Source organism: Cantharellus anzutake (genome assembly GCF_015039405.1).
Source record: "Cantharellus anzutake strain C23 chromosome Unknown EI90scaffold_25, whole genome shotgun sequence".
NCBI classification, from domain to species: domain Eukaryota; kingdom Fungi; phylum Basidiomycota; class Agaricomycetes; order Cantharellales; family Hydnaceae; genus Cantharellus; species Cantharellus anzutake.
Window position 1 is genome coordinate 144,945 of NW_024066975.1, and position 13,846 is coordinate 158,790.

A 13,846-nucleotide genomic window follows, 5' to 3' on the forward strand; every position below is an offset into this window, starting at 1 on the left:
CCATATGACAGAGTATTCCCCGACGCGGGTGGACAGTTTTTGATCGCATCAGAAGAGGAGAAAATGCTAAAAAACTGGATCTTGTATATTTTCCCATGATTCATCAAAACTTTTTGATTTTAAGCTCAAATAAATCGGAACAAAGGAATGATTGATGATCTGGATCTCGGATCATAAGCATAAAGTGATTCAGAAGTCCGCGGATCAGTTAATTAATTGGGAAAGCTCTAGAACATTAGTAATGATGCGGCTTCACAAAAAGGGGTGAATTAGAGAACAGTCTAGAAAGTTCCTTTATAGCCAAGTCATTTCTAAAGATAACCGTTCGTAATTAAGGCGGTGTAGAGCATAGCTTTAGCGCTACAAGACCACGCTAAGATCGGCCCAAAAGACAAAGAAATGAATTACTTATTGCTGAGTCATGTCCTAAGTCCATTATTAAGCTTACACAGCCCAAGCCCCTATATCATTCTAGAACTATCTATAATACAAATGTAGCACATGTAACTAGTGCGAGGCGTGGGAGTAGAGAGGCCTCTGAAAAGCATAAAAGGCCGCCGCTTCTGCCCCCTCTCAAACCTCAGGTAGAAATAAAAGTTTAATTCTCCTCACCAGTGGTTGGTTCATTTGCTCCAAAAGATAAAAGCAAATATTAGTTGTTAGCTAATATAAAACTAACACGTCACTCTAAGCGTGAGTTAGGGTCAGTTAGACACAGCTGAACAAAAGTGTCATAGTGAGAATTAGTGAGAATTTGGTGGAGGGACTTCTTAATTGAATAATCTCTCAGTAATACTTGGTTATCACACCACAGGAGAAAAGTGAGCGATCCTGAACCTGCTAGATAACTAGCATGCACTCTAAGCGATAGAAAGAGCAGTTTGGTCACTCCTGTATTGAGTAACATTTATTGCAGAATTATTTTATTAGTAGTTTTCCTTCAGTAAATTATCAGGAAAATCATGTCCTACTGAAAAGTGGTATATCTAGGTGTAATATTGACTAGAAATCATAGTAAAGTCAATATAGAATTTTATCCATAGATGATCTATACGTCAGGTGAGATCGTTGGGGGGTGTTTATTGTTGTTTAGACAGTGAACAATTATATATTTGGCAACCAAAACACGGTCAGTATGCAAATCAGCACAAAGTTATTGGACATAGGAAACTGGTTACATAAGGTGATCCAGCTCCGCTCCTTCAGCGCGCATGTACACAACACACAAAGGCAACAACAAGGCAACAATCAAGGAATAAAGTAGGTGGGGAGTCTGGGGCACCCTAAGGCAGGGTGCTGAACCCTGACAGACCCTGGAACTCGTCTCCCACGACTACTGGTGGCCTCAGATGGCAGAGTATGTAGGATGGTACATGCGCTGATGCGACACCTGTAACCGCGTCAAGTCCTTCCCCTCCCACAAGGTCAGAAAGCTCATCCTGAACAAGGTCCCCACCTGCCACTGGCAAGTAATCTCTGTCGACATGGTAGGGGAGCTCCCTGAGTCGAAGGGCTACAACGCCATTCTTGTTGTAGTGGACTGCCTGTCCAAGTGCATCCATGTGGTCCCCACAGTGATGATGGTGGACTCAGCGGGAATCGCATGGCTTTTTCTTGAACACGTCTGGAGGCACCATGGCCTACCTGAAGAGATCCTCAGCGATAGAGGAAGCGCCTTTATTTCCCATTTCTCAAAGGAACTCGCAGACCTCCTCAGATTCAAGCTCACCCCCTCAGCACCTTACCACCCCCAGACAGATGGACAGACCAAATGGGTAAACCAGGAGATAGAAGCCTACCTTCAAGTATTTGTCAACCACCACCAAGACAACTGGGTGGACTGGCTCCCGCTAGTGGAGTTCACCTACAACAACCACGTCCACTCCGCCACCCACTGAACCCCCTTTGAGCTCAACACTGGGCAACACCCCAGGATGGGGACAGAGCCCATGCACATGTCTGAGATGCGTTCTCCTCAAGAATGATGAAAATGCAAGAGGAGGCGAAGGTGGTGCTGGAGCATGCAGCGGATGAGATGGCCTGCTACTATGACCGCAATTGGGGAGCAGCCCCTACATACCAAGAAGGTGACCAGGTCTGGCTCAGCACCCAGAACTACATGACTGACTGTCCAACCAAGAAGCTAGACCACAAGTGGATCGGCCCCTTCAGGATCACCAAAGTCGTCTCCCCCACTGCTGTTAAACTCTGATTCACCACATGACAGAAGGGAATCCACCCAGTCATGTCTGTGACGAACATCAGGCTGCACCGCCCCGATGACATTGTGGAACGCCCCACTGACCCCCACCCGGGCCCAGACCTTGTAGATGGAGAAGAAGAGTACAAGGTCGAAAAAATTCTGGACTCTAGATGGCAGTGCCGAAAACTCTGGTACTTGGTAAAGTATATGGGCTGGCCAAACTGTCAGGGCAATAGCCCCGAACCCCGAGTCACATGTAAACTAGATACATATAGTCACGTGGACAAGCGGGAACCTCCGGGTAACCGCTTACACACCACCGTAAAATACACCATCTTGTATCACTTACGGCCTTGTGTGCTGAGCAACCCTAAGACCTCACACTTTTTTAAGTGCATGAGGTGTGTTTTACAACACAACCCACAACTACACAATCTCAACATCTGATTCGGAAGCGCTTATGGCGCCTAAACACGCCCGCAAGGGCAAGGTCGCATCTGCAGCGATGTTAAAAAGAAACGAGCGGTTTATTAAGAAACCGCAATCTCCCATCATGGGAGATTCAAACCAAAAGCCGTTGTCAGATGACAACGAGGATCAACGCGATCCGGAATTAGCAACCACTTCAGGGCTGGTCCCTGAAGGCTTTAGAAACTTACGTGGAGTAAGTGCGGGGCAAAATACCCCCAGAACTCCACAACAAACCGATCTAACCCAAGCTGGGGAAGATCCCTTACCTCCTCACGAGGTGATCAACTTGCGCGAAAAATGCGTAAGCGCCCAACGATCAGCCCAAAAAGCTGATCGGATAGAGCCGCAGGAAACCCCAGGGCCCCACTATCCCCTGGAGTTCCCCATCACGTCCCCAAGTCAAGCCCCAAAGGCAGACAAAGGGAAACAAAGGGAAGAACCCCCGCGTCGGCTATCCGAAAAACTACTGGACTTGTTCCAGGTTCCGTCCGAATGGAGGACGGAAAGTGAAGATCAACTTCTTCTCAGGCTGAAAGCCCGAGAAGGCGTGAAAATACGCCCTGAGAGCAGGATCTCTCAGAGCGCGGAAGCTCCAAAAGAACCTCCGCTGTTTACACTCCCACGCACCATGCCAGACAAGGCAAGGTCGCCAACTTCGGAGGAGGTCTCCGAGATAATGAAGAGGAGGCGAACTGAAATGAGGGAGTTCGCTGAGGAAGCCTTACGTAAAAATAAGGAGAAACCAGCGAACAGACCCCTCTATGAAAGGGAAGCACCCTCCGCAACGGCCTCGCCAAAACAAAGCGAGCGTGGAGTGTTCACTCCAAGAACCCATTCTGGAACCCCCAGAAGCGGAAATGTCAACTGGGGAGAGTCACTGCTCGCCCAACCAAACTTCCTCCTGGAAAACCAGGAATCGCGCATAATAAACGTGATAAACTCGATCCAGAAAAAGATCGAGGAAACGAACCATAATAGCACGGCTCGTCTAGAGATAACTCTAGAAAGAATGGCCAACGCAATCGATGCGTTGACAGAAAAAATCAGCGAACAAACAGATTTGCTGAAGGAAATAAACTCCTCACAAAAAAGTGAGGAAACAAATAAACACCCCTGGACCACGGTCCAGGACATAAATAGAACTCGTGAAAAATTCACGAAAAGAACCACCAGTGAAAGCACACTGGAATATCACCAGCAACTCGACAGAGACGCTAAGGAGATCCTTCTCCCAAGGATAGGAGAAGACGATGCCGAAAGAAGGCATCGTTCAGAGATTAGAAGGAGAATTGGCACGTACCAAAGGTTCGGCCAAACATCCAATTATGACGGACCTCTCGAACAGAGAGGTAACTCATTCACACCCTCTCAAAACAATGAGAGAATACAAATACAACTTCAGGTGAATTCGCCTGAAACCAAAGAAACGCTGCGAGGAAGATTTCCCCCAGCAAAAACCCCCCCAAAGGAGAGATCTCCATTGGATAGCGACCCTGCGAAGGCAGGGGAGCAAGAAGAGTACCTGGAGAAATGGTACGAAAAGGCCATAAGAATGGCCGAAGTGAGAATACTCACTCCCTACCCAGAAGGAGTGAAGCCAGAAGCCCTAAAGAATGGGCCGGCATTCCCTGACAAGAAATGGTCAGGGGAGAACGACATGGAATCGTTCTGGCAGTGGTTCACAGAACTACTGGGATTCCTCGCCTCGCGAGGATGCAAAGGTCCCCAATTCGACGAAGTCCACCTGGACTGCTTGATTCGTGGATTAGGGGGACCCGCGTTTGACCTCGGAATTAGACTCCGAGACGAAACTCTCCTCAGAGGAGACGAGGGCATGTTCCTCGAAGTTCTCAACATATTGATGAGAACCTTCATCAAAGCCTCCGCCGCGTTGAAAGCGACAAAGAAATACCACAACGTCAAATACGAAGCGGAAAAAGGCCTAAAACAGTTCTACTTAGAACTGTCAAAAGCAGCGTCCCAGATGGTGACGCCACCAGACCAGGCGTCCTTCAACGCCAGATTCCTAAACTACATTCCCCTCGAATGGAAGAGGGAAATGATTGCTCATGATAGAATCAGAGCAGACTTCTCCTCAAACGAGGAGATGTTAAAAGCAATATCTCGTGTAGACGAGATAATTGACGGGCTGAAGATGTCTTCAGCCTACAAATCAGGTTACTATACCCGAACAACCACCACAGCAACAACGAGCCACGGCAAAGCCCCCCCATCAGGAAAGAAAGCGGAAGAGCTGAAACCCAGATGGAAAGAGGATACATCCTCGAAAAACTCGAGGAAAACTGACCAAAAGTCAGTTCCAATTTGCGGCAAATGCGGCAAAATAGGGCAAACGAAAGATTGCCCAAGACACAATATAACGAGCGATGAAAAACCAAGGCGTATAGCTGCCATGGAAATCGCGAACTCAACAGATGAAGAGTCAAAAAGCTCATCAGATGAGAAACCGGAGAACAACTCTGGTAACTCCGAAGCATCAAGCTTCGAAGTAGAGGACCCATACGAAGGACCTCAATATTCACCCGACTCAGAGGGTGAGGAAGTCAACGTTGGGACCATAAGAATGGGCCCAATGTCAGTCGTCGACCACAATGACATAAATTATAAAATCAAACTGGCTGTAGCACACCAGTTAGAAAACACAGCAGACGAAAAAGTTGCCGAAGCCTTGGTGGAAGCACCAAGAAAAGACGCCTTGGGGAAATACACCAAAGTACCCAAGGAAAACAAGGACAAAGGGAAGAAGGACCAAAAGTCCATCGAAACCCAGTCCCCTTTATTTGATGCGAAATTCCGCATCTCAAAAGACGCGGGAAAATACCCCGTAAACAGACTGCTCTCAACAAAGAGAACGCTAACGGCTCACATAAAAATAGCAGGCATAAAAGCCTATGCGCTATTTGATAGTGGAGCCGAAACGGACGCTTTATCACCGGACTTTGTCCGCGCGGTCCACATCCCAATTCTTCAACTGGAGAACCCAGTCGTCCTTCAAATGGGGACGAAAGGAACAAGATCACAGATCCTGTTCGGAACCAACGTGGACGTTGAGATCAACGGCCACGTAGGAAAACACTACTTCGATGTAATTAACATCGACAGGTACGATGCCATCTTCGGTGCCCCCTGGTTAAACAAAAACCAGGTAAGCTTAGACTTCCGGTCCCACAAAGTGAGAACGGCGAACAAGGGCAACATAGACACCCTTGGAATAAGCGAAGACCGTGTGATGAGATCACACGGAGGGAAAACTCGAGCAAGAGCCCGAGAACAACCAAAAAAGAAGCCCCCCTGACAGGGAGGCGGGATTGAAACACACCTCAGGGTAATCACAAGAAAATTCCCTGAAGGTTGGCCCAATCCTAGTCCGGAAGGACTAGAACTTCCAGATGTACCACACCTGGAAGGTCTCTCCATGAACAACCCCGAGTTCGAAATACTCAGGGAGTGGTGGAGAGAAAAATTTGAAACCGTAATGGCGCCAGCGCCATTAGAAATGCCTCCCCTGAGGGAAGTGAACCATCGAATCCCGTTGAAGGATCCGAACAAGAAATTTCGGGAAAACACCCCGAGATGTCCCGCAGCACTGCAGGAAGCACTAGCGACCAAAATAGATCGCTATGTAAAAGCAGGATGGTGGTATCCCGCGAACAGCGAGCGAGCATGCCCGCTACTGTGCATCCGCAAAGCAGATAGATCTTTGCGCATGGTAATAGACGCGAGGAACCGTAACTCAAACACGATCCTCGACGTCACACCAATGCCAGACATGCGACTGATCCAGGAATCAGTCGCCAGAGCAACATACCGATCTAAGATCGATATGTCGGACGTGTACGAACAAATACGCGTGGATCCAGATGACGTCCATAGGATGACATTCTCCACGCCCCACGGGACGTACAACTCGAACACGATGCAGCAAGGAGACTGCAACGCTCCCTGCACCTTCCAGCGCGCACTGACCTGGGAACTATGAGGAGAAGTAGGCAGACGCCTACACGTCTGGTTCGACGACATATTCACCAGCACAAGCTTGGTGGAAAACCACAATAAAGCACTATTGTGGTTATTCACTCGCCTAAAAGGGGCGAAATTCTACATAAGCCGGAAAAAATTCCAGCCATTTGCCCCAATCCTAGATGTTCTAGGAAGCCGAGTGGATGAACAGGGCATCCACGCTCAAGCGGATAAAATGGAAAAAATCCACAACTGGCGAGAGCCAGCAGACCACACAGGAGTCCTAAGATTCCTGGGAATGGTAGAATATCTATCGATATTCATGCCAAACGTCAGCGGTTACACAGGACCACTGCAAACAATCTGCTCAAACAAGCAGACATTCAGGTGGACACCACTCCACCAGAAATGCTTCGACGAAATCAAACGTCTAGCATGTAGGGCTCCGATCCTGAAGCCCGTCCAGTGGAACCCACCGGAAAGCCTCTCAGAAGAAGAGAGGACCAAACTCCACATCTGGGTCATAACAGACGCATGCCCAGCGGGCATGGGTGCATTAATTGGACAAGGCGAAAGATGGCAGACTTGCCGCCCGGCCGCATTTATGTCCAAAAAGTTCACCAACACACAACGTAGGTACTTCGCCTACGAGCTCGAGGCACTGGGTGTCCTCGAAGCGCTCATGAGATGGCAAGACGACCTCATGGGAGGCCGTGAATTCACAGTAATCACGGACCACAAAGCTTTGGAATATTTCAAAGCGAAAAACCACAACTCAGGAAGACACCTGAGATGGCAAGCCTTTTTCGCAAGCTTCAATTGCGAAATAAAATACGTGGAAGGCCACAAAAATAAAGTGGCAGATGCACTCTCACGATACTACGACTCGTCAACGGACGAGGATCTGCATTTCGACGATTACGTGTCGGCAGACATCCACCTGGACAAAAATGCAGAAGATATCATTCCCGACAGAATCGAGGAATACGAAGAACTGCTACTAAGCAGTACCCTGAGTAAAAACTCAGAGAAAAAGAGACTCACAGCGATACGTGCGAAAAACACCCTAGAGGAAGCTCTAGGGGGAGCGATAACCTAGAGGAAACTCTAGGGGGAGCGCCCAAAATCTGGAAGAAATCATAACTCCAGAAAAGAACCTTCGAAAACAATTCGAAGAAAAAGACCTCATTGAGGCAATAAAATCTGGATACTTGAAAAGCCAGATCCACCGGGAAATCCTAGAGAACCCGGGGAATTTCAAAAACTTCTCCGTAAAAGACGGGCTGATAACCCGACTTGGAGAAGGAGGAACAACCCAGATAGTAGTCCCGAAAGGAAACTACGAAAGGAAGTCCATTCGGGGAATAATCCTCAAGAGCATCCACGAAACACTTGGACATCTAGGATCCAAGAAAACAGTGGAAACCCTCCATCGACACTTCTGGTGGAAGTCGATGAGAAAAGATACCCACAAGTTCTGCAGGTCTTGCGGAACTTGCCAAACAACCAAGAAAAGCACCAGGAGAAATCCCGGAATGCTTCACCCACTCCCGACCCCTGAGACACCATGGTCATCAATAGCCATGGACTTCACAGGTCCATTCCCAACAAGCTTGGGATATGATTACCTCTGGGTAATCATCTGTAGGTTGACGTCCAACGTCCACCTAATTCCAATAAAAACAACAACAAATGCACTAGAACTAGCATTCGTATTTCTTCGTGAAGTTGTAAGACTCCACGGTCTACCACACTCGATCATATCAGATCGAGACTCGAAATTCACGTCAAAATTTTGGCGCGAACTACACCAAATACTCGGCGTACAGTTGAAATTCACAACTGCATTCCACCCGCAAGGCGATGGCCAAGCGGAAAGAATGATACAAAAAGTAGTACAAATACTACACGCGATGGTTAGACCAGACCAACGCGACTGGGCAGCGAAACTGTCGATGGCGGAATTTGCGATCAATGCGAGCTCGAACACATCGACAGGATTTGCCCCGTTCGAATTAATCTACGGCCATATGCCAAAGATGTGCCTAACAGCACCACTCTCGGACTACCCGGGAGTAAATGACTTCGCTCAAAAAGCGAAGGAAAACCTCATGGCAGCACACGACGTGATAATACATAATCGCGCTGCTCAAACAATCCAGGCGAATAAGAAAAGACGCCCAGACCCGCCTTTGAAAAAAGGCGAGCTCGCATACTTATCCACGGATAAGCTGAACCTACCCAAAGGCAGGGCAGGAAAACTAAAGCCCCTATACATAGGGCCTTATGAAATTCTGGAAACATTTCCAGAAACGTCCAACTACGTCCTCAAGTTGCCACCACAACTTGAACAATGCGGAATCCACCCAAGATTCCATGTATCCCGGCTCGCACCTCACGAGCCGAACGACCAGGAAATCTTCCCAAATAGGGAAGTAAACATATTCTACGATTTTGGGGAAGACCCTGATCGCGAAGCAGTAGTTCGCGAAATCCTAAACCACGCGTGGGTTCACAATGAACTCTGGTTTAAGGTTAAATGGGAACTAGGGGACACCACATGGGAACCCCTAGGAAATTGCAACGACCTCGTCCACCTGGACGAGTACCTCACCTTACAAAATGTAAGGGAACCAGAAAAACTCCCTATCAAAGAAGACAGGGAACTCTCGGCATTACTACGCCCCCAAAAACGGAGGCGGAAGAAGTAAAGCCGAGGGACGATGGCCCACAGCCAAGAGTGTGGGAAAGTTCTGGGCGAGTAACTCGCCCGGACAGCCACACCATGTACTAGAAATCACATGGGCTAGGCAAGCAACTCGCCTAGACCACATGAACCACAGGCTCACGTGCAAAAGAACACACAACCGCGGCGAATCCCACGCACGCAAGAACGAAGACCCCTCCCACCGCCACGAGTAACATAACGACGAAATGTCGTTCTCTGGGGGAGGCAACCCTCGGTTCGATCCAAACAAACCGCCGGATATCGAAATACGACAACCCGGGGAGCAAGGCTCCCCGGAACAACAGCAACACCAGGCGCAGATAAGCGCCATGGATTACATGACGCACGCAGCACAAATGAGTGCTGCGAACCATCAACCATCCACGTTGCCAACAGGCACCGCATACCTCCAGCCTCCCCAAAGAGGCTTCCAACCATATGCGGTGCAAACTGCACTGATGGCGCAACAAGCGCCATTCCAGGGGCAGCATTTGCTGCTGCAGCCCCAGGCATACTCCCCAGGGAACTTCCCTGGCCAGATCAACCCCTGGATTAGCCAATTCGGCCCAGGTCCAACAACGCCCCAGCCAAATGCAGGCTGGGAATCAGCCATCGCGTCAGCGGTAGCTGCTCAGACAGGTCAGCTCCGTGAGGAGCTGAAAGAAATGAAGTCCCTCGTAGGAGGGAGACGAGGGAGCGACAGCGGCTCCTCGTCCAGACCGTCCAAGCGGGCACGGTCTGATAACTCGAGGGCGTCAGAAGATGCCTGCGACCATTGCGCCCACTGGAGGCACGAATACAACAGAGCACGAAGAGATGCTGAGGGCATCTTTGACTCTCTGAAAGACGCAGAGAGAGAAGTCGATCTCCAAAAAAGGGAGATCGAATTACTGAAACGCGAGCTCAGAGAGGCACGCGCACTGGCAGACCTCGCTGCCAAACCCATCATGATGGGGGCCTCCCAGGTCAGGGGGAGGGGATACGGTTCCGGGCCTCATGAGGTGCGACCCCAAATGGGGACTAGCGCATCAAGGGGTGGGGCACCGACTATCCCGCCACCCCATGGGCAGGCGACCCTGTCCGGGTTGCATAAGGGCCCGCCCTCAGAGGGGCAAACCCATGTCGAGGGGAAGAGGGAGAGCGGTAGGCAACCGACGGCAGACCCTAAAACGGGGACCACTGCCAGAGGCGGCGGGCCACTGAGTACCTCAGCACCCTATGGGCAAGCTACCCTGCAGGGAAGTGTCCACATGCTATACGAGACCGCCGAACTCAACGAGTTCGGCAAAGTCGAAGCTCCAGTCGACATAACAATCGACCCCAACTTCCCCATGAGGAGAATAGTGGGGTCAGAAGCGGCGCATGATGCTGCATATGCTTGGTGGACAAGCGTGAGTGGGAAAGAATTCGTACACTGGTACAAACAGGCTGAAGCCGCCTTCAAAAGCGGCAAGGTACACAGAACCCTTCGCGAAAAAGCGAAGGAAACCGAGAAATACTTCTTGGGACTCCCAAGTATCGCAAGACTCACAGAGGAATATAATTCCCCGGAGAACAAGGGAAAAATCTCCTGGGAAAGTCTAGGCAAAGCTGCCTACTTAAAGTCCCAGTTCAAACCACTCAGGACTCCTGAGGAACGTGCTGCAAGAACGACGGAACGGGAAGCGAAAGCTTCCAAATACCGGGAAAGAGACGCAAGCCTCCGAGCTGGACAACCAGCCCAACAACCATCCTTCCCCACGGGAAGAACGGTAAACCTACCGTACTCTACACCTGAGCCAAGCAGCTCAGGAACACAACAACCCGCTCCCACCCAGGGAGCACCCACTTCGTCGAGCCCACAGCCCAACAATGTAGCCCAGGCTACGTCATCGCATCCGATGCAGCAATCGGATGTCCAGATGAACAACCCGGAGGAAAACCCTCCTCCGGGGCAATGAATCCACCCTTGAGAGAAGGGAGAGTGACACGGTAATACGCCACCGAGGCGCCCGTGAAAACACCTCCCCCCAACTCGAGGCCCCGCACACAATACTGTATGCGAGGAACCGCAAGTAACAATTGCGGAAATCTCCACTCCGTCAAAAGACCCACACCCACCACCGCTTGTGTGTAAACACCACTTACACACGAACCCTCACAGAACAAGTGAGGAACACCAAAGACATACAACCTTTGGGTCGAAATCCATTTTCGACAAACTCCACCACTTCTTTCTTCTCTCCCTGCGATACCAATGTATCGCCGTTCACTTCAAAGTAACGGCCCACACTCATTCACTTCTTAAACCCCCTCTCTTCCTTTCACCAACATGTACAAAATCACCCACTTTAAAGTGGCGACAACAGAAACACTCATTGATAATTCCAAACTCAATGTAAATCAACTATTAAAACTCTGTTTCTATTCACTATCAACCTTGTATGCGTCGCAAATGCAACGCAAGGGGGGAGAATGTCAGGGCAATAGCCCCGAACCCCGAGTCACATGTAAACTAGATACATATAGTCACGTGGACAAGCGGGAACCTCTGGGTAACCGCTTACACACCACCGTAAAATACACCATCTTGTATCACTTACGGCCTTGTGTGCTGAGCAACCCTAAGACCTCACACAAACTCAGAGAACCAGTGGCTCGTGCATGACCACCTGACCCATGCCCCCAACCTAGTGGAAGACTTCCATTGGACACACCCCCACACCCCAGGGAGAGAAAGAGAAGGCCGCCCAGCCACTTCGAGGCAAAGCGGCTTAAGGAGGGGGTGATGTCAGGGCACGCCCCAACATGCCCTGCCCGACCCTCGCTCCGCTGCCCCCCACGCCGCACCGCTTCTTCTTTCTTTCTTCTTTCTTTCTTTCCTTCTCTTATATGGACCACCTTTCCTGCTGTTCAATGTATCACCGGTGTGCATGCCACATCCCCCTCCTGTACCTACCATCCCTATATTGCTGCCACTGCCACCATGCTCACCTCACACCTACAGCAGACCCTCTTGGGATATCCCATGGAAACACCCGGAGAGCCATGGCTGTATGCAAGGGTGATGTGGTGCACCCCACGTGATTGATCCCACATGTAGATAATAACAGCTGGAGTGGGAACTGAAGAAGTAGCCTTCTTCTCACATTCCCACTTCAGACCAAGTGGTCGGGGACGCTCACCCCGTGATGGGACCACTGCTACGCATAGCCGCTTCTCATCCCATCGAGTCCCCCGCACTGGGACTTCATGTCAGAGACAGGATTTATTGTCAGAGACTGGATTATTGTCGGAGTCGGAGATTGTGGCAGAGGTCTGTTGGAGCACGCACGCGCGGATATGCGGGTGGAAATATGTGGCGTGTCCGGAAGCGCTGTTCAAGGTTAGCAGAGTGGGATCGCGGCCTCAGCGACTCAGGTGGAGCGCTGTGCCCTGAGCCTGACGTTTGGGGGAGATCCCATATTTATGGATTGACACTCACAGCGGACTTCAAACAAGACTTGCAGGCGGAGTGGACCTGTAGGAGGAGCGTGGACTCTGCAAGCACGGACTCAGAGGGGGGGAAGCCCCCTTTGCAGAAGGAGGGACTCAGACCAGACAGGGGGGTACTCTAGTTGATTTCAGACTAAGGTCCCCAAAAGTATTTACAGGATATAAATAGGCAGGAGGGAAACACAGAAGGACCAGTCAGTCCAGCACGGTCCGGTGCGGAAATAAGCGGGGATTGTCAAACTGAATGAAGGACAAGAGCCCGGGAAATGGGAGGCAATGAACTAAACAAAAGCGGATCAAGTGCCAATATTGACAGGTAATAAGAAGTGCATCAGCACATGGATCAAGTGCCAATATTGGCAAGTTAAGCGAATGAATGGATGAACAATACAGGCACTCAGCAAGGAATGAATGGTATGCTGCCGAGTGACAAGATGGCCAGAGAAAAGTGGAGGTCAGCGCACGGCGCCGATACAAGTCCGCAAATAAGCGGGGTCGGTGCGGTGCCGACACAAGTCCGTGAAGGGACATGGAAATCAGCGCGGTGCTGACAAGTCCGCAACAGAGGGTGGTCCATCAGTGCTGTCACAAACAAGGGCAGCATGATGGCCAGCAAGGTCGGAGGGGGGTGTTGGCCTGACCACAGGGTGTGGAGGGCAACCAGGAGTGGCAGAGGTCCAGAGGGTGTGGAGGTGGGCAGAGGTACAGATGTGGGTGGAGGTCCGGATGTGGGCAGAAGTCCGGATGTGGGTGGAGGTCTGGATGCAGTGCATGGTTGATAGGGCAGGGGGCCAGACATCGGATTGGGGGCTGGTTAGATTGGGTTTCGGGTCGGCGGATTCGCCTATCAGCATCGATTCGCCACTGACAGAGCCCCGGGATTTGTCGGTTGTGACACTTCGCTGCTTTCAGAGCTGTCCCTGACAAGTTGACATGCTTGCGTGAAAGGTGATCAGTTGGTGATGATGGGATGTCAACAATAGTTATCG